This window comes from Brachycentrus maculatus, unplaced genomic scaffold (assembly GCF_059751285.1).
Source record: "Brachycentrus maculatus isolate JH-2025_06_01 unplaced genomic scaffold, ASM5975128v1 h1tg000280l, whole genome shotgun sequence".
Classification (NCBI taxonomy): Eukaryota; Metazoa; Arthropoda; class Insecta; order Trichoptera; family Brachycentridae; genus Brachycentrus; species Brachycentrus maculatus.
The window spans coordinates 23,358-49,975 of NW_028281031.1; the positions used below are offsets into that span (position 1 = coordinate 23,358).

The following is a 26,618-nucleotide window of genomic DNA, read 5'->3' on the forward strand; positions in this document are numbered from 1 at the left end:
AGCGTATTGTATAAAATACGAGTATCATAGAAACTGCAGACAATTTTGAAATCGATATTTTTTATCTATCATTTGTCTGGAATGCAGTTGGTAGTGCTGTAAATTTTAATAATAGACTTCCATTCCATTTACTCTTCTTCATCGTTGTTTGGAAATTAATGAAAACAATTGATTTCATTAATGATTGCCAGTCAGTTTTAAGTTATATCTACTATTTTTAAGTTCAGTTTTAGTTCATAAATACGACTTATTCTAAAATTCGAATTGAATGCTGAAACAATTAATAAAAAACTAAATATCAGTGTTTGTTTTTTTTTATTATTTTAAAGTTACAAATGGTTATTTACCTTGAGTTTAATTCAAATTAAAAATACAAAAACAAATATTTTACGCATTTATTTTTTCAAATAAATTTGACTTCTAAAAACTTGAAAATACTCTTATATTTCTCAATGAAAACAATCAAAGGTCAATCAGGATATTCGATTTTTTATTAACAGTTATTTTCGCTATGTTTTCAATGAAAACAATCGAAGGTCAATCGGGATGTTTTTCGTTCGCGGGACATTAGCGTGTGCTGTCCCCGAACGACGTTTCCTCCCCTCCACTGTGATTTAAGTTGAAAACGCGCCCACATTTCATATGGCCTTCCTGAATTTAGGCGTTCCGCCTAGAAGCGGGACAATCCTGGCCTGTACGTAGGAAAAGCGCTGAGTTTCCCTCAGTCTGGCAGTCTGGCGCCGATCTCCGCGCGGGTAGGACGTCTCTACGCCGGAAACTGTGAGAAAATACATCGAAAATTTACGAGATTGAATTTCATCCCTTGTATGCAACAGTGAGTTGAAAACTTTTGAAATACAACTTTTGAAGTTATTTTTTTTTACAATTGATTGAGTGATTTGAAAAAATATATTTTCTTGAATTTTGCGTAGTTATGTGATTTTTTTAAAAAATAAAGTTTAAGTGGAAAAAGTTTTGAAGAAATTTTGCTGAACTTGAAAGTAAGTAAATGTTTAATATTTAATAAGTAACGATTAGTATTTCCTGATATATTGAATTTTTGTAAATATTTTTTAAATTTAAATTAATGAATGTAAATAATAAGGCACAACAGAATGAATTATACCTCCAAAAATCATTTAAAACTGATTAAAATTATTATGATGTAAATGTTGTTTCCAAAACTTTCAGATTAAAAAAATGTTGAAATAATTTTAATATCAAGTTTAAATTAAAGCCAGTTATACATAATATATTGTTATTTAAATTTAAATAAAAATTCGTTTTATGTTATGTATTAACAATTTCTGCCCTCTAATTTAAAACAGTTGAAAAGTTAATAAAGCTGTTTTTGTTGGTTGGAAGATATTAAATTTTAGCAATTAACCGCCAATGCTCATATACTCGAAAAGTTTGATAAATTAACTTACAATTAGGCCGCTTACCCACAGGGACATGCAGAGAGAATAAAACATCACACCACTCTTTGCAAACATTCTTCGACTCTGATTTCACTCATGAATATCCTCATTCATACCCACCGATTATTCCGAATCCTAACCGTTTTCTAGTTTTTGACATGCTCCAATTTACAACTTTATTAGCCTCATAAATTTGTATAAAAAAATTGGTTTCAAAATTTCTGCATATGCAAAAATTGTATGTCGACAGTGCGGACACCTTTATGAATTGGAAATACAATATACCTCAACTGTTGTAAATATATTCCCCAATACTTTTTAATGATGTTCAAAATTTTTGGTACAAAAAAAACGTTGGTAATTTTTTTCCTTAATACAATGAAATTTTCTAGTATAATTGCAAAACACTGAAAAGATCCAAATTTGAAATTTGGATTAATCCGTTAATTTGACTTTTTACCTATGATCTTGAAGCAATCGAAATAAAAATAAATAAACTATAATTAGAATTTAAATTGGAAAATGCTATTATTTTTACAATCGTTTTTGACATGTTTTTCGATGCATTCCGCATCATTATTGAACGCCGTATTTACCAAGTAAAAAATAAATTGAAAATAGATAAAAATTAACACAAAGTGACTGCCAATAACACAAAGTGCCGAATAAGTAAACTTTTGTTTGTTTGTTATTAATTGTGACTATTTTAATGTCCGCCTCCGTAGTGTAATAGTCAGCACACTCGGCTACCGTTCTCTAGGCTCCGGGTTCAATTTCCAGGGGGGTAAAATAAATATAAGTGATTCTTTAATACCCTGGGCTAGTACCTGAAGCGGAGAGTTGATCACCTTTCCTTCATGTGTTAACGATCAAGATAACACTGCTTTTGTATGATGCAGTGCTCTTTGCACCGTCGGGGTGCGGATAAGGGTTTGAATTATTTTATTGTTGTATTTTTCTACAATCGTCAATTTCAATAAACAAAATAATATTAAAAATACACAGAAATTAGAAGTTTTTTGTAAAAATGTATTTTACTATTCTCTCTACCTACCCCTACGGGAAATTAGCATTATGGTTAGTTAGTGTGTGTGTTAGTTATAAATTCTTCTACTTCTTCTTACCCTTTTTTCACACACAATAGTGCATAAGGCACTGCATCATATTGACGCAGTGTTACCTTGATCGTTACTTACATGAAAGCAAGGTGATCACCCCTGCGCTTCAGTGACCAGTCCAAGGTTATATTAAATAAATATTAGAGAGTAAAATCACCATTATTTGTTTTCACCACTCCCCTTGGGAATCGAACCCGGGACCTCCAGCATGGTAGCTAAACACGCTTACCATGGCGTTGAAATATTTTTTTTGTTGAATGCTATGATTTCATTGGAATAAAAAATGTCCATACAATTGACTGTAAAGAAAACTTTAAATAAATATGGACAATTATGTATGCGTCACGTATATTGGGTACTAATCAAGGAATAATAAAAATGAATGTTTTTTAATACTAGATCCAATATATTCACATATTCTTATGTATGTAAGTTTTTAGTGAGCACTTATTTAAATAATTTAGGGTATGACATATCTTTCTGTTAAGCGATATAAGATCCGTCGGTAAAAAAAGTATCGGATTTTTGTAATCTATTCCATAAAGGGAATTTTTATTTCATTTACAACCTTTTGAGTGTGTCCAAATCTGGATTATCTCCAATTACAGGAGTTATTTGCATATTATTTTTTAACACCTCATCAAAGATGAAGAAGAATATGGAATATTCTCAATATTATTAATATTTAAAGCATTTGCTTTGTGGTTAGTCATTTTTACTTATTTTTTTTTTACAAAAATGTTAATAAAGTTAGTATATAACCACTCACCGAGATTTTTACGTCTACCGGTTTCGAGACGTACCCGTCTCTTCGTCAGGACAATCACTAACACAGCATGCAAACAATACTACCCTTCACCACCATAGCACCATTTACACACTTTGTGTAGTTTTAAGTGTGTAAATGGTGCTATGGTGGTGAAGGGTAGTATTGTTTGCATGCTGTGTTAGTGATTGTCCTGACGAAGAGACGGGTACGTCTCGAAACCGGTAGACGTAAAAATCTCGGTGAGTGGTTATATACTAATTTTATTAACATTTTTGTAAAAAAATAAATAAGTAAGAATATGGAAGTCTGGGAATTTACGGGGCTTCTTTACATCTCACCAATAGATGTCTCTAGTAAAGTTCTAGTGATTCATGAACAAGGTTTCTAAATTGGTTCATATATATATAGAACTTCCAAGAATTTGAGTAGCGTGGTTGTCAATAATAGGTAGAATTGGTGAATGTTACACGTGTGTAAAGTGATCACTTAAACCAGCTAATGACGGTCGTCAGCCCCATAAATGCCCAGACTTCCATATTCTTCTTCATCTTTGATGAGATGTTAAAAATAATTTTTATTTCATTTAATTATTTTTCTTTCTTGTGCTTTTTACTCTCATTTGCACCCAATGGTGCATAAGGCACTGCATCAAATTGATGCAATGTTATGTTGATTTGTTTTGTCGTTGTACTATTTACCTAACTAACCATCACACCCCTACCTCGCAGGGGAAGGCAGAGATAATAGGAAGCCATACCACTGTGAGTATGCAAACAATATTCCTCTTCCATGTTCATACATCTCCTCATACATAACCGACGATTATTTCAACTCCTTATCTGACCTCTTTCAAGTATTTGAAATACTTGATCATTTTATGTTTTCCTCGGTCTTCCTCTGCTTCTATTATCAACTGCATTCAAATAATTTACTCATAAAATAAAATTTTAAGACCGATATTTCGAAATTTATGTTTACGTAAATTAAACGGACAAATTCTAAAATTACAAACTATTATTAATTTTAATATAACGACAATCTTACGACTCAACCAAAAGTAGCGCTGAATGTCAAACACCTTTCTTAAGTTTATCGGTAATGCTGCATTCTTTCCTTATTTCACCATACAAACATCTATCACACTTCCTATTATTGGACAAACGTCTGAGAGATCACTTTTGGCTGCATTTAGTCAGATTTTGCCATCTTCATGCTTCCTTAGGGTTGGTACTGGGACTCCACTGTGTACTGCTGTTTAGCTTTCACTGATAGGTTTTTATTTGCTATGACTGATTTCAGTGCACCTTTCAACATTCTTTTCCAACCTTCATATCGCTCACTCCTTTCAACAACGTCATATTTCAAAAATCAACAATTTTCAGTTGTGCATGTTTTTGGAATGCCCAGAAAATGTACTATATCCCAGCAAAAGCGGCATATTTTTAACTTAATATTTACCCGCTACAGGGCAGAAAGTGTTGTTTTTGCATTTTGAAGGAAAGGTATTGTTTAATTATTTTTTTTAATTATACTAAATATTTTTCAAATGGGGAAAAAACCTTCAGGTGCTACCTAAAAAGATCTGTTGCACAGTAAAAAGTTAAAAAAATGGCTTGATATTGATATTTCAAACAATTTATTATATTTTAAAAAATGAAAAACGATCTGTTGAAAAATCAAGTTTTTTGATATTGTTGAATTGATGACGTTGTTGAAAAGAGTGAGCGATATGTCTGAGAGATTGCATTTCATTTTCATTTAGTCTACTTTTATCCTATTTTTATCATCTTCATGGTTCATTTTGTTTTCATACCTTAGGGTTGGTACCGGGACTCTACTGTGTACTGCTGTTTAGCTTCCACTGATAGGTTTCTATTTGCAATGACTGATTTCAGTGTACCTTTCAACATTCTTTTGAAACATTCATATGTATCGCCTAATTTCAAAATCCGCCAGATTCAAGTTTATTAGATTTAAAAATGAATACACTATCGGACTGCCAATTGTGGGCTTTATCGTTTAAAATATTTATATACTTGAAAACTCTGCTAAAAAATACTTATAAAAGCGTTGTATTTCAGATTCCACTTTATTCATGAAACTTGTCTTCTGACCCATATCGGCCAATCAGAGAGCGGGGATAGGTTGAAAATTAAGATGATGTCATTATCAGTTTGGGTCTTATGTTTTTTTTTTTTAAAAACTGTTTTTTTTTATGGGAATATTCTCCATTGCATTATATTTTATCTATTAATAGACATTTCTTTTGAACATTAATGTTGCCGGAGAATTTTACATTTTTGTAAAAAAGACTTACATGGATCTAGCGGATTTTAAAAGTAGGCGACACATATGTTAATCCCTGTTTTTTTTAAATTGCTCCATTAATTTTTTCGATTTTTAAAGAAAAAGCTTAAAATATTTTTTAAACTGTCTTTATTATCTGAAAGAGTTTACCCATAAATGGAGGAAGAGTATAAAATCTCCTTTACCTCCCAAAGGACCTCTTATCAATTTCCACCCTTTTCCATACATAATGTTCAAAATATAACCTATTTTCTAGACAGAAGCAACCCTTTTAATCCATGACAACCTTTCGTAATACAAATGAAAATGTCTCATTTAATTATTTTAAAATATGACAGAATGATAACAACATTAGGAATGAAAAAATACAATATTACAATGTTTTAGACAGGCTCTGTGGCGTGGTTAGGTAGACACTCGAATGTCAAACTGGCGTCGTGGGTTTGATTCCCGCCAAGTGCAAAATAAATTCAAGAAATATTTATTTTCAATTGGTCTAGGTATTCTTGATGTATTTTTTTTTTTAAATATTTACCTTCTCAACTCTGAATATCCTACCTGCAGACAAGCCTCTAATTGAGACTTTGTGGGTTATTCCTTAATTAATTATAAAAAAAATTATTGACATTTTTAGGTGGAACTCCATTTTATATGAAAAAAATAACTACCACATAGTTTTTTCTACATATAAACATAAATGTGGAAAAAAACTGTCAAAATGTTATTTTATTTTATAATATAAAAACGATTTGGGTTATAACTAATTATAATAATTTTGGATAATTTATATAGCGCCATTTTCGTAAAATACTACCTTAAGGGCGTTTTACTGTGATTGAATTGGGAAAAAGAAGATTATAGAAATAATTGAAAAAAAATCATTTGTTTCTAGTAAAATTAAAATACGAGGAAAACTCGACATTATCAAGTATTTTAAATACTCGAATGTGGTCAGGTCAGGAGTTGGAATAATCGGCGTGTATGTATGAAAAGATGTATGAAAATGTGGGAAAGAAAATAAAACTGCATGCAAAAATAGATTAGTGTGGGATTCTATTCTTTCTGCTTACCACTGATGGTTAGTTAGTTAGTATAAAAAAAAACATTTGACAAAAAAATAACCGTAGTTCCCAAGCAAAATTGTGTTACAAAACCTTTTTTATGTTACAATAATTAAAGAAAACACTTTTTTTTTACCACTTGAGTTTTATTATAGACTACATGTTTCAGAAGTTAAACTTCCATCATTCAGGTCTGTATAGTAACTAAAATATAAAATATAAAATTTTTCTATAAATAAGGAGAGGGGAAAGTAAGTAAGTAAGTAAGAAAGTTAGTAAAATATTTAATTCACGTTATAATTCCTTCAAAAATTGTGATTATTTTGCTATTGATACAGAATTTTTAGACTTTTTCTTCACTTTAAAGACCATCAAAATGGGGTATTACAAAATAAAATACTATTTTCATACATTGCTATTTAATACATTTTCATATTTTTTTTTGCATTAAGCTCTTTAGTGAAAAATTATAAATTTTATTTTTACAAAACATGAATGAGGTTTATCAAATTTCATTAGCGTACTACTTTTTGACGCCAATCTTTTCAAAGTTATTGATTGAAGATTATGAAGACCTATCTAAACTAAAATAATCTTTTTCATAGAACTACGTTAAAGAATATTTTACTTGAAGATATTTTTTAATAAAGTTTTTTGTTATTTGAAATTATCGTTAGTCATTCTATTATAAATTTTCTGGTGATAAAATATCTATAAAAATGCTAGGTTACCATGTCTTAAATATTTTTGTTTATTTTTTAAAATATCTTTACATCAGTTTTAACTAATTGATATTGAGAGTTTTTATTCATATCTAAACACAGACGAAGAAAAATTTGAAAGTCTGGTCATCTTTATCGCTTACAGCTCTGGACTAAAGGCTGGTTTTAAGCATCCTAGAGCTTATGACCTGGCATTTGGTTAGCTTAAGTAAAATATCACTTTTTTATTTCGACCACTCAAAACATATTAATTTTGTATTAGCAATACTCAGTAAAACCAAATGTGGTATTGAGAAATTTGTATGTAAAAGAAGGTTCAATTGAAAGATAAATATAAATTCCGAAATTTGTCTAGTGTGGTTGTAAAAAACCTAATAATTTGATAAAAGAAAATGGGAAATTTAAAGGATAAACATTTTAATTGTTTGTATAATACTCGAAATAAAATTCGAGTCTAGGAGAGGTACTAGGCAAAATCTATATTCGCAGTATTTGTAGGTACATAATGCAAACTATGCCATGTTCTCTCCGATTCCGAGGCTTCATATGTAAGCCAATGCTTTTGAAAGTATAGATTTATTTAATATATTGTTATCCACCTTGAAGTCTGTACTTTCTCAGCATTTCTTATCCATGTTATAATGGATACATTTAAACGATGTGTTTTACTCTCTCTCGATGCTCGCTGATAGTGTGTAAAGGAGACGTGTATTTATCAGTGCTTACTATTTGTTATTTTATTATTATTTTATGTTTAAGGCTTTTCGTTTCTCTATAAGTGTATTTTTATATAAGATACTGTATATATGAATTATGTTAAAGGCCTTTCAAATAAATAAATAAATAATGCAGGCTGCAATAAGCATTGTCAATCAAAATAAGAAAGGTGTTTTGAAATGGTTTAGATAGGTGGATATGTATGGAGATATATGAATGTATTTTTTTTATTTTATATTTTTATTTATTCGGGAATTGTACAGCTTACATATAAAAAAATGACATAAAACAATAGTTACATTAAGAAAAATAAACATTACATTACAGTTACAAAAATAGTTACATTAATAAAAAAAAGCCAATTAAACAATTCCACATTTATGTTATAAAACTATTAAAAAACATTCAAAGATTAAACAAAAAAGGGTATTATATAAAAAATAGATTTGGCAGGAAGGAGAAGGAAAGGAGAGGAATTAATAAGGGTGGTTTAAGGATTTTTTTTCTTGGTATGAAGTTTAAAAATATATTTATAAATATACATACATACATATACATACGCATACGTACACACATATATATACATATACATACTTATACATATTCATTATACATACAGAAAAAAAAATGAATGGAGATTAATGAATGTGTAACAACCAAAGATTGTGGTTTTTTATTATATCCACCTACTAGTTTACTGATTTTTTTTTAGTTAGTATCCATTTCTTAAAATCTAATATAAAATGTTTCGATGCATTGAAAGACAATAAAATTTAAGAAATAGTGGCATTTACCAAGTAAAAATTAAATTAAAAATAAAAAGATATTATCAAATTGTGACTGCCGATTCAAGTTAAGTTTATTTTTATACTTATTTTTCATATTTAGATTTTATTGATATTTCAAGGACATGACTCTTAAGGTGTTACCCATTTTTCTCAACCCAAAAAAGAGACTCTTCTTTCTTGGTAGTGTTTTCCGGTAAATTTAACCCCAGGCGCTGGGAGTTCGGTGAAAGGGACCAAAAAGGCTCTATTGGAAGGCGCACGGGTCATTTAAAGCGCTGCCTCGTTTTATGACGAAGGGATGTCGTTGCTTACTCAGTCAAATATCAGGGGGACATTAGAAACTTTGTCGACGCATGGGTTGGGGTCGGAATGGTACTTACGGGAGCTTAAGGGTTAACGACCCTTCAAATTTACACCTGATTAAGTCATTTTGGTGGTGTTTATGGATGCTAAGTGAATTTGTGACTTTTCAACGCATCAAAATCATGATAAATTAATTTTATATTCATCACAGATTATGTGTGATGATTAATATTCAAATGATTGTGATAAATATGCCAAAATGTATATAGAATATTGTGTGTTATTTATTGTTTCGGCATTCATTTTGTGGTAAGACTTATAAGTAAAAGAAATTTTAAATAAAACTCTGTTTTTTTCTAATTCTTCTCAAGTGGTAAAAAACGAGTGTTTTATTTATAATTTATAATATCTTATGTGTTTGTATCACATTGTGGTGCGACATGATTAAATCGCAAATAAAACATTTGTATTTTACCGCATGTTTAGTTTAATCATGACTTTTCACTTATATGGTAATAAGTGATTGAATTATAAATAAAACATTTATTTGTTTTTTACCACTTGAGTATTTTATTGTTACAACTCTTTATGGAAGCTACAGATGTATAGCGATGTATATATACAGATGTATATATCTGTAGCTTATGAGAGAAGTGTTTTTATTTAAACCAGTAGTTGGAAGTAATTATAGCTTCTGAAACTAGAAGTAGCAATATTATGTTTTATATATTAACAGGTTTATGCCGAATCTTCTTCTTCTTCTTTTAGGACTAGGTCCTGTCATTCTCGGGTCGCTCCTGGGAGGTGGAAGACCAGCTATCCTTCCATCGTTTAGGTTGTCTTCCTAGGGGTCTGATCCCGCTTATGTTGCTGTCCGCTGCCACCCTCACCACTCGATCCGAACTAGCTCTTCTCACATGATCTCTCCAGAAACGTCTTCTTTCTCTTCCCCATCGCACAACATCTTCAACATCGCAGATTTTTCTTATATGTGAGTTTCTTACTCTGTCGCGAAGTGTAAGGCCTGCAATGGGTCGTAGAGTCTTCATTTCCGATGTCCTAAGAAGGCTTTTTATTCTCGCGGTGTCGGCTCTTGTTTCCGTGCCGTATGTCAGGATCGGTCTTACGCAGGTTTTATAGATCCTCACCTTACTCTTTTTCAGCATGTATTTGTTTCTCCATCAATAAATATAAATATATTTATGTTCAAAAGGAGAAAACTTAATATTTGTATATATTAAATATGCATATTGACAAAATTGTCGAAATTTTATAACAAGAGTCTCCAACTATTTTTTACTACTTGAAAACAACGGTGATTAAAATATTTTTTTTTGCCTTTATCACCATTTTAAAACCATAAAATATGCAAAATAAATAGGAGTTTTTATGTGTGTCGAAAATACAATTCATTTTACTTTTCACAATCCCAAATAAGTACACGTCACTTTAGCGAACTTTTAAAACCTCCTATCTAAACTTCGGTATGAAAAGTAAATTGAATTTTCAGTATCTGGTTCAGGGGTAACGCGAGGGTAGGTGACGGAGTTACCCCTTGCAGTTTGCAGCGAGCAGTATGTCAGGTCGTATGGCTGAAGCGGCGCCCCCGATGGCGAACTGTTATACCGTTTCAGTGTCAGGTTTCAGGCTCACTCCTCGACTACTTTCAGGACGTTTCTGTCTTAATTATCTGAATACGTGTGGGAGCCTGAAATTCAGTCTACAGGAAACTGAAGAGCATATGAATGTGTTTTAATGGGATACCTTACAAAACGAGATTAGATGTTTTTATCTTTTATGAAGTTATTTGAGAAAAAAGCATTGATAAAAATAATAAAACAACTTGTATAAAATTAATTAACTTTGTTTTCACAACTTTTTTATTAAAACAATTTAACCCGCCGGTTTCGACAAGAACTTTGTCATCATAAGGGTTTGTTTAAATTCAAAAATATTAAAACACTCTCACCAAAATCTTCCACGCACTCCGTAAAAATCCTAAATTTCATTTACATCACCAGATGGATCAAAATTTTTTTTTTAATTTTTCAATCTAATTTGTTATCATCCTGGTCTGGCAATTTTTTTAAAAATATTTATTTTTATTTTAGGAACATAGATACATTTTTTCAATGTAAAAAATTCATCATTTGCCTTCGTAAAAGAAACGATCAAGATCACATTGCGTCAATACAATGCAATGCCCTTTACACCGTTAAGTGTGAATTAGGATGGGAAGACGAAGAATATTGCATTAAGACATAAATTATACGAGTACATGGTTTGTTATTGGATTGCTTCCGAATGTTAGTTATAATTGTGATTGATTTAGAATTTTGGCTGAATTAAAAATTTGTGAAGAGATTATTAAAAACAAAATATTTCTATTGTACTACGATATGGAAGCCACGGAAATTTTTCATGACATTTCAGGAATTCCTGAAATGCTTCCTAATAAGCCGATTGGCATAGTTTATTCAGTTGAGAGTAATGTTCTCCCAATTTCCTGGAATGTTCCCACTATTCTCAGAGTTACTGGAATAACAACGAGCCAACAATACTAGAGAACGGTTTAATTGTCGGCCTTCTCCGCGGGGTGGAATTCAGGGGATGTTTTGGTCTCAAAATCAAAACTATGTGTTTAAAAGTCAATGAATACTATATTAATTAATATAATTCATTATTATTGCTTTGGTTTCTCTTCGTGGTTAATTCGTAAGTGCGTTTGCATAGCTTGCGCTTGAAGTCCCAGGTTCAATTCCTATAAGGGTCAAAAAAAAATATTATATGCGTTTAAATGATTTGTAGTACAACATTTTGAGTGTGTCCAAATACTTGTTCACAAATCTAGATTATCTCCAATTAAAAGAGTATTTTTCAAAGAAACCAGCCTATGACGGTCATCAGCCCCGTAAATGCCCAGACTTCCATATTTTTCTTCATCTTTGATGAGATGTCAAAAAATAATATGATTTGTAGTAGTTAAATGTCAATTCACAATATTTTGAGTGTGTCTAATTTTGTTGCTCACAAATTTTAGGTTATGTTGTACTTATGAGTTTATATACCAATGAAAAAATATATGGATTTCTGGTTATTTAAGGCGTTAATTAGTATTCAATATATCTAAATATTTTGTGAAGAATCTTACTCCTATATTCTACTCACGCATTCGTTCCACATATCCAAACCATCTCTACACACTTTTTTTGTTTTTATCGAAAACGATTTTCCCAGGTTTGCATCTTTTCCTTATTTTACCATTCAAACATGTGTCATACATCGTTTTGACGCACGTTCATCTGAAATACCGAATAATGACGACGTTCAATCATCCTTATTTTGAACTCCTTGCTTCTCTTCTATACAAAAGGGTAGGTGCCAGGACTCCATTGTGCACTGTTAGAAGATGTTGATTCTTAGACAAAACAACAATGTGACAAGTTAAAAAATATTCTTACTTTCCACCATTTACATTTTCATTTACAGTCACCATTTCAAACATGTATCAAATATCATTTGCCGCACTGAGAGATCGCATTTTGATTGCATTCAGTCTACGTTCATCCTTCTTTTGCTAAACTCCATATTATGCTTATATGCATACAGTAGGATTGGTACCAGGACTTCATTGTTGCGTGTAAACTATTGTAACAAGATTACATATAGCATTATGCGCAATAAATTTTGGGGAGGCTATATTTACCTTTTAGCCATTTACAATAGTATGTGGACCTCCGTGGATTGTTTTCGTGAATAAACCGAACTTATAATTACCAGAATAACTTTTTCTTCCTGCTCACTTCTGTAATCCTGTTAGAATTAAACAGGCTTTCCATTAAATCAAAGCCTTGCAGCTTTATCAGAAGATTTCCAACTATTTTGTTGACTCGTTTTCTGCTGAAACTTTAGCAATCAAATGTTAAGAGCGAGGTGAGAGGTGAGTCGAGGAAGGAACATTGGTGACAGAGATATTTACGGAATTCTTAATTACATCGAAACAAAGTTTATCTTCTAAGAACAGCGATACACCTAATTAAAAATTTTCATGGGCCCAAGCCCAAATGACCCATTTTAGCTGAAAGACAATTTTTTACTTGTTACGTATTAAAATATTTAAACCGACATCTTCAAAAATAATAGCAACATTTTAAGTCAATAAAGACTTCTTCTTCATCTATGTTGAGACTAACAAACCATCACGCAACTTCCAAGAAGGGGTAGGCAGAGAGAGTAGAATGTCAGAAATCTGTCTTTGTAAACAATCCTTGCCTCTTTCGCATTCATTCATCTCCTCAAACATATCGGCCGATTATTGCCCTGACCACTTTCAAGTATTTGCCTTTTTTTAAATTTTATTTATTTATTAGAAAACCACATTTTTACAAAAAAAATTGAAATGAAAAACCAGACTTCAATTGCCATTATAGGTTTCTACTTAAAATAATATTAAAACTGTATACAAGAATAACGTAATATTTGATTATAAGTTTTTTAATTTATTTTAAAATGATATTTGATGACTGTTTCAAGTGGTTTTTGACCGTCTTTATAGTGTAATGGTTAGAACAATTAGCTACCGTACTGAAGGTCCCATTTTCAATTCCCAGGTGGGTTAAAAATAAATATAAGTAATTCCTACTCTCATGTTTATTTCATATCAATCTTGACTATTTCAAAAAACGCTTGACTTCATAAAATTAACGTTCAAGACAACACTTCGTCGATACGATGCAGTGTCTTATGCACCATTGGGTGCAGAGAAGGATAGCAAAAATAAGACATGTAGACAAAATACACGTCTGATATGCATTTCATTTATATTCTGTCACCTGCCTTCCTTAGCCTCCATATTTTTATAAACTCAAATAATAATAATAATTCTTCTTCTTCAAACCCTTATCCGAACCCCAATGGTGCATAGGGCACTGCATCATATAAACGCAGTGTTATCTCGATCAAACACACAAAGGAAAGGTGAACAGACTTCCGCTTCAGGTAATTTTGAATAAATATTAGAGTAAAAAAATCACTTATATTTATTTAACCCCTCTTGGAATTCCTCCTGGGAACCTGAGACCACCTGAACGGTAGTCAAGCATGCTGACCATTACACTACGGTGGCGGATAAAAAACTCTTTGATAGTGTTTGATAATGTCTTGGTAAGACGAATATATCGTTGTATATATTTAAATAAAAGTGGGATTCGATCTAATTATTTTTTTATTGTGGATACATTACTCAAAAATTAAAAAAAAAATATTCTACCAACTGACTGCAGTTACAAATAAATCACTCCATATTTTTGTTCAATACTCATATTGTATCATATATTGTTCGTACGCCGTTTCACATATTAATTGCCATTATATGTCTGAGCTTAATTCCTTGATCTTCCCCCATAAAGTACCCTAAACTCGCTGTGTTCTGACGATCACACCCCCTCCCATACCCAGTGTTAATTATCCCATTACGGGATACTTCCACCCTCGAACAATGGCCTGATTCTACAACCCCCTAACAAGGATATAACATTCTATGGGATGCAGAAATTATAAATAAACATACATACGTACATGTCGTAGTTAAATTTAATTAAATAATAATAGTGCACGATAAGAGTGTTATTTGTAACATGACATTTACATAGCGTAGTCATAAAAGGAAAGTCACCTGGTGCATTTTTTTATAAAAACGTGATCATTGACTATTTGATATCTTACTAGCTTAATATTGCCCTGAAAAAATCCCTTTTTTAAACTTGGAAGTATAATATATTGACTTATTAAAAATGACTAACTGCATTGACGTTTATTTTCTTGCCAAGCAAAAGTGACTTAAATGGCCCAAGTGAACATTTTACGTTTTGTTAGTTGGTCACTTTCTCCTGTACGACTACGATGTGTTTAGTATGTAAAACTCCAGAACCATATTTCAATAAAACACAATTTTTATTTAACAAAATAAAAGGAAAAAAGCGAAACACTCTCCTTATCGTTCATCGTTCACTTTGTGTAAAACCACTTTAAAAAACACTACTCTATGACTACCGTTTCGGAATAATCATTAATTTATCAGGTCAAATGTAGACTCAAGTGAAATTGTTAGGGTCTGACATTTATTTGACCTGATGATGGAATGATTATTCCGAAACCGACAGCCACGTTTTAAAAAAAAAGTTGTATTACATAAAGTAAATGATGAATGATAAGGAGAGTGTTGTATTATACTACCGTACCACAAAGTTAAAAATGCTTTTAATATACTATTGTAATAATTTGTAAATTAATGTTATAATTTTATTTTCAACCATTTATATTTTTGGTACATTGATAACATTTTCTTTTTGAATATTTTTTACAGATATTTTATGGCTCATTTTTTAAAACTTTATAAAATAAAATAAAACTTTGTATTTAACCACTTTTTTATTTTTATTTTTGGTAAATTTTTTAAAATCGTTTTCGAAAATCATCTTTCATATACAGAGATGGATAAACTAAAATTAAAAGTCGAAAATATTTATGGCAGGATGAGGAAGTGGGTAATTAAGGCCAACTTACCTACACATCCATCCCTGAATATGAGAAGATGCTTGTCAAAACCGGTTTTATTCGTTATATGAATATGAATTTGAACAAGTGTCGGATTGTGGTCTAGTGGTTAGTGTCGTAGGCTCTTGAGTCAGAGTTTCTGTGTTCGAACCCACTATACCACAATATGATATTTATTGTTAAAAATGATACGCTTAGGCTCACAGAAATCGTATGAAATTCAAGTATTTTCGTATATAATAAAAGTTAAATATGAAACATTAAAAAAAAGTGAAATCACGGTAAATTTCCACCAATTACTGTTATTTAAAAAAAATATATAATTCGTCTCGTTGATATAACGAAGTCTACTATAAATGGTTTTACAATCCATAAAATGAATGTATTGCGTGGGTGAAACTCCTGAAATTAAATACCTCTACACGTAAGATTCAACACGTTTCCATTTTACCCTTAGCCTAGTTTATTATGGTAGATTCAATTGTAGTAAATATAATTTACTAGCATATTGTTAAAAAGGTTGACGAATTAATTTAAATCGCCTTGTTTTTCTACCTCCCGGTTCAATTAGGCGTGCTTAAAATTATAAATTTGGATAATTCGATTCGATCGAATTGAACTTTCTTCAATCCAACATAGATGGTTGTTGTGAACTCAAATGTACTTGTCACGAGATTGATTGATAAATTGTGTCGGGTTGGTGTCGTGGACTCAGAGTTTCCGGGTTCGAACCCACTCTACCACAATTTGATACCTATTTTTGATAATGAGCCGCTTAGGCTCACAGAAATATTATTGAAATTTAAGATTTTTCGTAAAATAATAAAAACACGAATATTTGACTTTTTTTAAAATTAATGTTTTACTTAGTAAACGCCACTATTTCTTAAAATCTACTGTGACACGTGTTTCGATGCATTCCGCATCATTTTCAAATACCGTATGCATCAAAACACGTGTCACAGTAGATTTTAAGAAATAGTGGTATTTACTAAGTAAAACATTAATTAAAATGGATAGATTTTACCACAAAATCACTGCCGAATCAATTAATGAAATTTGACTTTTTATTGAAAAAAATATATGCATTTAAAAAAAGAGATATATTTGTGATTTTATTATTAAGAAGCTCTTATTATTTATTATTTAGAATTTTTATTATCATAAGCTGTGTAATTATCCAGACTTTCATATTCTTCTTCATCAACGTCGACACACGAAAATGTTCAAATAACGTGCAAGTGAAAAAAAATGATGAGCTGATTTGTGAACAAGTATTTGGACACACAAATGTTGTTATATGAATTTTATAAAATAAAACTACTTTGTTTTAACCACTATTTTATTATAAGTACACTTTAACCTACCGGTTTCGATAAGAAACTTGTCACCATCAGAGTTTATAAAATTCTAAAACATAACATAACATAAAAACATTTAGGATTTAGTTTTTGGTAAGGGGATGTAATTAATTATGAGTATTTTAATGTTTTTAGTGTTTTATAATTTAAAAAAGTAACAAACCTTGATGATGACAAGGTTATTGTTGAAACCGGTAAGTTAAAGTGTACTTATAATAAAAAAGTGGTTTAAAAAAAGTTGTTTCATTTTATAAAGTTCACAAAATGTGCCTCAAAGTATCTGCGAAAAACATTCAAGAAATGTTATATTAATCATTATCTTTTAATTTACTTTATTTTAATGCAATTCATTATTGAGTGGCAGGCTTCCGGGAGAGGCTGATGAAGAGCTCCAACCTCATCATAAAGCGGCTTGTGGAACACAGATGGGGGCTGGACATGTGGCGGCACTGGACCACAGGGCTGCGTTTGCCATCGAGCTAATTTTCATCTACATCTCTCCAAATTTATTATTATTATTATTGTTATTCTTTTTTCTTCCTCTTTTTTTATTTGTTTATTATTTTTAATTTCATTGTAAAAAAAAAAATGTTGTAAAACATATTTGGCTGACTAAGTATTGCACCCACCACTTAGTCAAGCTGGAATAAAGAGTTATTATTATGATTGTTATTATAATTATTAGCGAAAATTCCAGGCAAAATACTCGCTATATTTACCAATGTAAACGAGGCATCGGTAATGTAGCTGTGCTCAATTCAGCCTGTGACACGGTACAAACATTTAACTATTACGACTCTCGGAATGAAACAATATCACTATAATCAACTATTTGGTTTGATAACCGTCTTTCTACTTGTAAGGCCGTTATCATATCGCTATAGGCCTCGAATAAAGCTTAGCTAATGCGTATTGGGGTAGTTTGTAGGGGTTTGAAGAACAATAGTGTCGGTGGTTGGAACGATAAGTACTTATATCTGGCTCCGTGGTCGAGTGATTGGATTGCTTGGCTGCCATGCAAAGCTCCGCTTCCCAGGATAGACAAAATATTTTTTGTAGTAGTTTTGAAATACCGAATCTACTGAATCCACCTCCGTGGTGTAATGGTAACGGTATTTAGCAGGTCCCGGGTTCGATTCCCAGGGGGGATGAAAATAAATATAAGTGATTTTACACACTGGATTTTACCTTGGACTGGTCATCTGAGGGATCACCTTGCCTTCATGTAAGTTACGATCAAGATAATACTGCTTAAATACGATGCAGTGCCCTCTGCACCCTTAAGAGAACAACAGAAGAAGAATACTACTATTTCATTTTAAAAAAATTGTGACAACGTTTATGTTTAAAAATGATGCGTTATTCATCGAAACTCGTCGAACAATGGATTTTAAGAAGTAGTGGTATATATCAAGTGAAATTCAATTGTTTTAAAAGCACTGTTTATTTATTTTTTATTTAAGCACTTTGTGATAATGTCAATCATTAAAGTCACAACAGATTTTAAGAAAGTGTTGTTTACCAAGTAAAATGTAATTTAAAATAATAATGCGAAATATTATTTTATTATTTTTTGACATCTCATCAAAGATGAAGAAGAATATGGAAGTCTGGGCATTTACGGGGCTGACGACCGTCATAGGCTGGTTTAAGTGATCACTTTACACACATGTAACATTCACCAATTCTACCCATTATTGACAACCACAATACTATATTATTACTATATTATATTATTTGTGAAATATTATTACATATATTTGCTCTTCTAATATGTTTACCCGCACATATCAATTTCACAAATTTTCATGGCTTTTTTGGGCAATGCGAAAGAAAATGGTTATTTAAAAATGATTGGAAATGAAAGTATTGCGATAAACAACAAATGTGTTGGATAGATTTCGTTCCTGAAATTGATTCGTCTAACGTCCGTTCATATTTATTTTACCTCTGATTTATTTGTATTCATATTTATTTTATTTTATTTGTGTTTATATTAATTTTGCTTTATACCTATTTATACTTAACATATTAAAACATATTTATTTTACCTCTGATTTATATTTAGTAAGCCAACATAACAACTAGAAGTAAAATAACTGTAGATTCACTGTATTAAGAAACATCTTCAGAATGTAACTGTTTTCGAAGGAGTTTCTTAGACAATTTAAAATGATTAATAATAATAATAAAAAATAATAAAACCCTTACCGCACTCCAATGGTGCATAAGGCACTGCTTCATATAAACGCAGTGTTATCTCGATCGTTTACACATGAAGGAAAGGTGATCAGCCCTCCACTTCGGGTACCAGTCCAGTGTAATATTGAATAAATATTAGAGTGAAAAAATCACTTTTATTTATTAAACCCCACTTTAACCCGGGACCTCCAGAACGGTAGCCGAGCATGCTGACCATTACACTACGGAGGCGGACTAATGAGAATTTTAAAGTTTTAATTTCAATCAGACCTATTTTATAAACTGCCAAACTTTACAAACAAATTTTACAAACTGCTCTTTGAAGTGAAATGCACTGCTGGTAATTTCAGTCACTTGCCGCCTTTGAATATATCAAATACTAAATGAATGGGGTTCGAGGGGGTGTTCATCATAAACAAGTTTATTGTTATTCAAGCCTCGTTAGTTACGATGTATTACAACATAACGCGTATGGCATCAAAAGGTTTTACAATCATACCAATTGAGAGGTTTAATTGTCCCCATGTAAACAAAACAGTGATGTTAAGATGTTAACAACATTTTACTAACTATTTGGGATAATGAATCTGTTGACTGGTTTCCGAATGGCACTTAAAATTTAAAACCAGCTTATAAGAACAAGATTTTTTAACGTAAGGATGACTGGAAATACTGTTCCAGTCTCTTTCTCCTAAAAATGTATATGTAAATTATTTCACAGTGAAATGAGCATACTTTTCCTCTCTTTCCATTTGTATACGACGTCCAAATCCTGGATTATTTTCACATAATTGAGAGCTGCCTGAAAACTTGATTTTTATTATTTTTATTGACAGGCGCCGTGGCGTTGTTGGGTAGACGGTCGACTGCGAAACTGCTATTTGGAACTGTTATGAACTATGAAACTGGTTCGATTCCGCGAAATGCAAAGTAATTCAAGAAAGATTTATTTTCAATTGTTCTGGGTGTTTGTGATGTATTTTTCACATTTACCTTCCCTATCCTTACTATCATACCTAGAGACAAGCATCTAAAATAGACGCTTTGTGGGTTATTCCTTTAAGAAAAAAAAGCTCTGGGCATTCACGGGGCCGACGACTGTCATAGGGGGTTTAATTGGACACTTTACACACGTGTAACATTCACCGATTCTGCCCATTACTGACAACCACTCTACTCAAATTCTTGAAAGATCTATATAATATATATATATATATATATATATATATATATATATATATATATATATATATATATATATATATATATATATATATATATATATATATATATATATATATATATATATATATATATATATATATATATATATATATATATATATATATATATATATATATATATATATATATATATATATATATATATATATATATTTATATATAAATATATATAAACCAATTTCGAAACATTGTTCTTGAATCACTAGAACTTCACTAGAGACATCTATTGGTGATGTTTGGATACACTCAAAATGTTGTAAAACATCTATGTATGTTATTATCTCACCGACTCGAAAAATAATTTCGGATGAAATTTTTTTTTAATGAAATAATCGCAGATTATTTGAACTGAAGCGTTTTGGTGTAAAACACCTATTAGCCGTGAAGAAATAACGAATAATTTATCACTGCTCCGCATAATTTTAATTGCTTTTATCAGCGAGTTATTTGGGAACAAATGAATTTTTAACCAAGTAACGATTTTGGCGCCGTCCTTATCTTCGTAAAATGAGGGTTGTTAGGGACTTTATGGACTTCGTTTCGTTTATAAATAGGGGAATGGAGGCACAATCGATGATATCGTTATAAAAACCTGCTTTATGGAATTCAAATAAATAATAAAACATTAAATAAAAATGTAACTTTGATAAAAAATGACTATAAATAATATATTGTAACTTAATTATAATGTCCACGGGTTTCGAAGCTAACCGCTTCTTTATCAAGACTGTTTAATACTAAAACACTGTCTTTTAAACAATAATCAAAATATTTTGATGGTTAGGGAAAGAAGCTTAGGTAGATCTCAAGTGGCTTTATTTTTTTGTATTGATTGGCAGTCACAGTCAAAAGGGATCAGGAATGATGAGGATGATGAGGAAACATATTTAATAACGGACTCTTAGAAAAATTATTTACTTGTGTATTTATTAGTTGTAAATTATCATTAATTTCCTTTTTAATTTCTATTATTACTTAGTAATCTAATTTAAGTCATCTATTGGATGTGTGTAATATATTTAGACCTTAGTTAGTGCTTCAAATATAAATTATATAAAATAAAACACTTTTATAAGACCACTTTTGAGTTAATAAATGTAAACACGGCTAGCTTCGAGAATATCTGTAGTTCTCAAAACTTGTGTTTCCATTAGATTTATATTTCACAACTTTTTGAGTGTGTCCAAATACCTGTTCACAAATCTGGATTTTCTCCAATTATAGGAGTTGATTTTCATATTATTTTTTGACATTTTAACATAGATGAAGAATAATATGGAAGTCTTGGCATTTACGTTGCTAACGACCGTCATAGGCTAGATTGTCAATCATGGGTAGTATTTGTGAATGCTACACATGTGTAGAGTGACACTTAAACTAGCTTATGACAGTCGCAAGCCCCGCAAGCCCCAGACTTCCATATTATTGTACATTTATGTTGAAACGTCAAAAAATAATATGAAAAGTTAACTTTATCAAGTGTGACTACATATATGGATATGAAGAAAGCTCCTGGTGCATATCAGTACAGAAGTATATGGCATTTTATCCTCTCTGTCTACCACTACATAAAACGTTGTGATAGTAGTAGTAGTAGAATAATCATCGATCGATACTTTTGAGGGTTCAATTAAAGTTTAGCACGAAAGAAAGTTAGATAACCAAAGCGATATTTAATTATCAGCGATACAATTTATCAATTAACAAAGAAATACTTCAATTAATATCTCTGCAACAGGTGGGCTTCGTTTCATAACCTTCCACCCCATTTAATGCCTTCGAATTATAAACCTTCTACATTTATTCATTCATCCCTCATAGCAAGTGCTTATTATTAGAGGGGGTAGCATTTAAACACTAAAAAACTTAAAATATGTAAAATAGCTTTGTTTTAACCACTTTTTATTTGTACACTTTTCCAACCAGTTTTGACAAGAACCTTGTCATCCTCAGGGCTAATGTGCTTATTTTAAAACATTGAAATACTCATGGTTAATTAATTATAAAATATTGTATTGAAAGGGTAATTAATTATAACCTTACTGTGAGTATTTCAACTTTTTAGAATTAGTACATAAACTCTGAGGATGACAAGGCTCTTGTCGAAACCGGTTGGAAAAAGTCTACCAACAAAAAGTGGTTAAAACAAAGTTGTTTTATTTTATAAAGTTTATAAAATGTGCCACAAAGTATTTGCGAAAAATGTTCAAGAAAAACTCTAAAAAACGTTAAATTATTTGTAAATATGTAACAAAATAATATTTACTTTTTTCCGCATGTATTTTATTTGACTAGCGAATCAATTTTTGCCGTTACTGATATCATCAGACTAATGGGAGGCTAGAAAAAATAGTATATTTTAAACACAGCAATGCAGGGGTTGAAAATTATAATTTTATGGTATATAAACGTGTATAAAATATTTAAGAGAATATAATACATCTACATATAATAAAAAACATAAAGTTTTTATGATGTTTGATAATGTTACGGAATGCGTCGACCCACTTGTCATAATAGATTCTCAGAAATAGTGGTTTTTCCCGAGTGAGAATTAAATTGAAAAAGTAACGTATTTTAAAACTTTTTCTTACTATAATTATTTAATGGCCTCGGTTTATTTATTCAAATTGCCCGTGAAATTGCTCCATGTATATTTCATGATACTCGTCGATGCTTATCGTTATAACGGTGTAAACACGATATTTGCTCTACAGCCGATTATCGCACGTGAAACTATTGTAAAATGTTTTCTATACATATTCCTGAAAGTTTGTAAATTTATATGTTTTTTTATAGGAGATAAGAACCTTACACTGCTGTCTTTAGTAAAAATCATCGTGTCTTTCATATTAACCCCTTGTGTGATTTGCCCGAATACAATTCGGATAGGTATTTTGCAGTAACAGTGATTTGCCCGAATCTAGTTTGCGCACATAGTACATGAAACTTTTTATAGTGATTTTTATAGTCGTTCCCCCACCGGTCTAGATATATCCATTCTTCCTTCGTTTTTATTTTTTTTCCTAATATTGTTTATTTCATGGATTATATCTATTTATTATATTTAAAAATATGATAAAAAAGAAAATAGTGAAAAAAGGGAGGTTTTTTTACCCATTTTTTCCAAGAGGTTGACCACGGAAGTGGTTTATGCATATTTTGATATATATACCCGCCGATTTTCTGACTACTCATCTAACCACATTCAAGTAATTGAAAAACTTGATTATATATTGGATTGTAACATTATAAAAAATGAATTATTTATTTAAAAAAATTAATAAATCTAACTTCACCTTCAAAAACATGATAGGAAAAATACAGAAATTATTTCCACAGAAATTTGAAAAATGCTGTTGTTCAAAAGGGAACCAAAATATTCTATCCAGATAGAGTGAGTTTCCTTCTTAATTTTTTCAAAATAAACATACAAGGGTTAAGTAATGAATTAATCAAATACGTTTTAATATAATTTCAATTTGAAATTTTCATATACTCGTATGTTCCACGTGTAAAAGTCTAATGAAAATGTACCATAATTAATGTAAATTGCTTATAAAAATATTATCATTTACTTTGTGGGAAATTTTGGCTTCGTTAAAAGCTATGAAATCATTGCTGATAATATTATTATAATGCTCAGAGGAAAGAAAATATATTATTAATTTTAGTTAGATATTATAATTTTATGTATGTTCAAAGCAAAATATGTACAGAAATTTAATGATGTTACAAATAATTAAATAATGAAAAATTTTAATTAACACCTTTTAAAAAATATATTTTCATTAATTTTTTAATTAACATAAATACAAATTGAAATAACTTGCCTAAGTTTAAAGCATATTTTACAATACAAATTTGTACAATTATATTAAAGAAAATTGTACATGACATGCAATCAAATACGACATGACCGAATGATTTCATTTCCATTATCCATTGGTGAATAACTAAATATTTCATACTTAGTTTAGTTATAAAATTATTTTATGGATTATTTTATAAATTTGTATTGTAAAATATCATCAAGGCACGGCGTTCACTTCTGCGCTTCAGTAACCAGTCCAGAGTAATTTTAAATAAAAGTTTGAGTGTAAAATTGCTAATATTTATTTTCAACCCCCCATGGGAATCAAACCCGGGACCTCTAGCACGGTAGCTAAACACGGTAAAAGTACATTAGTTACTTATTATAAAAATACAGTTGACGAGTATATTCAAACCCGTAAATGAAAGCATCTGTAGATTTTAAAACTAGTCGTTTAAAAATAAAATATAATGTTCAAGTGATAAAAAACAAGTATTTTACTAATCATTTAATTGACAAAAATACAACTAACATTTCAGAAATACCAAAAAAACTTGTGCTTCAAAGTGTCTTAATACTAGTCAGTTTTAATGTTCTCGTTTATTAATGAACACTTATAATTAATAATGCCTAAAAGGGATATTATTTGCCGAAAGCGTGCGCCGTTTCAGCGTTATTCTTCAGCGATAAGCACGGTGTTTCAGTTTTCAGGAAGATACGCAGAAAATTTCATGTTTTTCAGATAAAAGTGAATTGTAATTAACTGTTCCGAATTTAATATCCGGAGTACGTGCGGTCTCGAACGGAAGGCTTTGCTGCTAGCTTTAACGGGGTGGTTTTATTCGTTCAGATAGGGGAGTGTTCGTCTACTGAAAAAATAGACGTGAAAAATAGAATGACTACATTCCCTAAGGGGTTTTTTAAACATTTGAATTTTAGATCAATATCTAAAAATATTTTCAAAAACTTTTTATAAATTCCAATGATATTATGTTGAGAACCATCTAACCATCATGCTGCTTCCTCGCAAGAGAAGGCAGAGAGAATAGAGAGTCACATCAATCTGTCTTTGCAAACAATCATGTTGATTTAAAACATTTTGAGTGTGTCCAAATACTTGTTAAAACATCTGGATTATCTTACACGCTTAGGAGTAATTTTTTCAATTTTTGACATCTCAGCATTTATGAAGAAGAATATGGAAATCTAAGCATTTATAGGTCAAAAATGTATAAAAAAATAATTTGTTAGGGAAATAAAATGAGAAATAGGAATAGAGAAAGATCGAGGAAAACTTGGAATGATCAAGTATTTGATGTGTTTGAAAGAATGTTTGAAGGGGCAAAGAAGTGTTGTAGCGTTCAATTCTTTCTGTTTACCGAAAGGTTGTTAGTTATTTAGTTAACCTTTATTAAATAAAATTGATAATCGCATAAATCGCCTTGGAGAAAAACGTCTGCCAATGAAACGTCTGAAAAACGTCCGCAAAAATCCGATAAAAAAATCACTTTCCGTACTGTATTACTTAAAATATATATGAACGAAGCACATTCCAAGTTTATAAAAAAAAGTGATTTTGAGGGTAAAGGAGTATTATACAACGTGAACATATACGTATATTATCGACTCATTCATATCTTGTATTCGTGGATAGGATATTGAAAATAATGTTTACCGCTTTAACCGAATGCAGCCAATACAAAATCCCTCGTATTTACTGTATGGGGTGTCACAAAATTTTAAATATTTATATATTCTCTCTTTTTTTTCTTCTTTTTATTGGTGTAAGCCTTGTGGCCTACTTTAGAGAGATATTAGCCTCCTGCAATGTCGATTCCCATCTCTTTGGTGGTCTACCGGAAGTCGGCTATGCAATGCAATGTAGGAGAATCTGGATGGTTCCATTCTCCTATATTCATTCTCGTATATTTCTCTTATCCTGGTGTTCATTATTCTATCTTGTAGATTATTGCCAAATATACTTCTTAGAGTCTTCATTTCTGACACTCTTAGAGCGATTTTTCTTACTGCTGTGTCCGCTCTGCATTCGATCCCATACGTCATGAAGGGTCGTATAAAAGTTTTTTTTATTTGACTTTTTTCCATAAAAAAACATAAACAATGGAGTCCTGATTCCAATCCTAATGTATGGAAGTGGAGCACAGAATTGGCAAAAAAGGATAAAAGTAGACTGGATTATCTCAATTTAAAAAAGTCTAACAACTAAAGTACTCAT

General features: G+C 30.8%; 1 protein-coding gene across 1 annotated transcript in view; it reads left to right on the top strand.

Annotated features, from left to right (window-relative positions):
* Positions 1–731: 731 nt before the first annotated feature.
* LOC148305200 (carbonic anhydrase-related protein 10-like) overlaps positions 732–26,618 on the top strand; it is a 79,991-nt gene continuing 54,104 nt past the window's right edge. The window contains exon 1 of the mRNA XM_088267074.1: positions 732–1,001. The gene's annotated coding sequence lies outside the window, so the exon portion shown is untranslated. The remainder of the gene's footprint in view (positions 1,002–26,618) is intronic.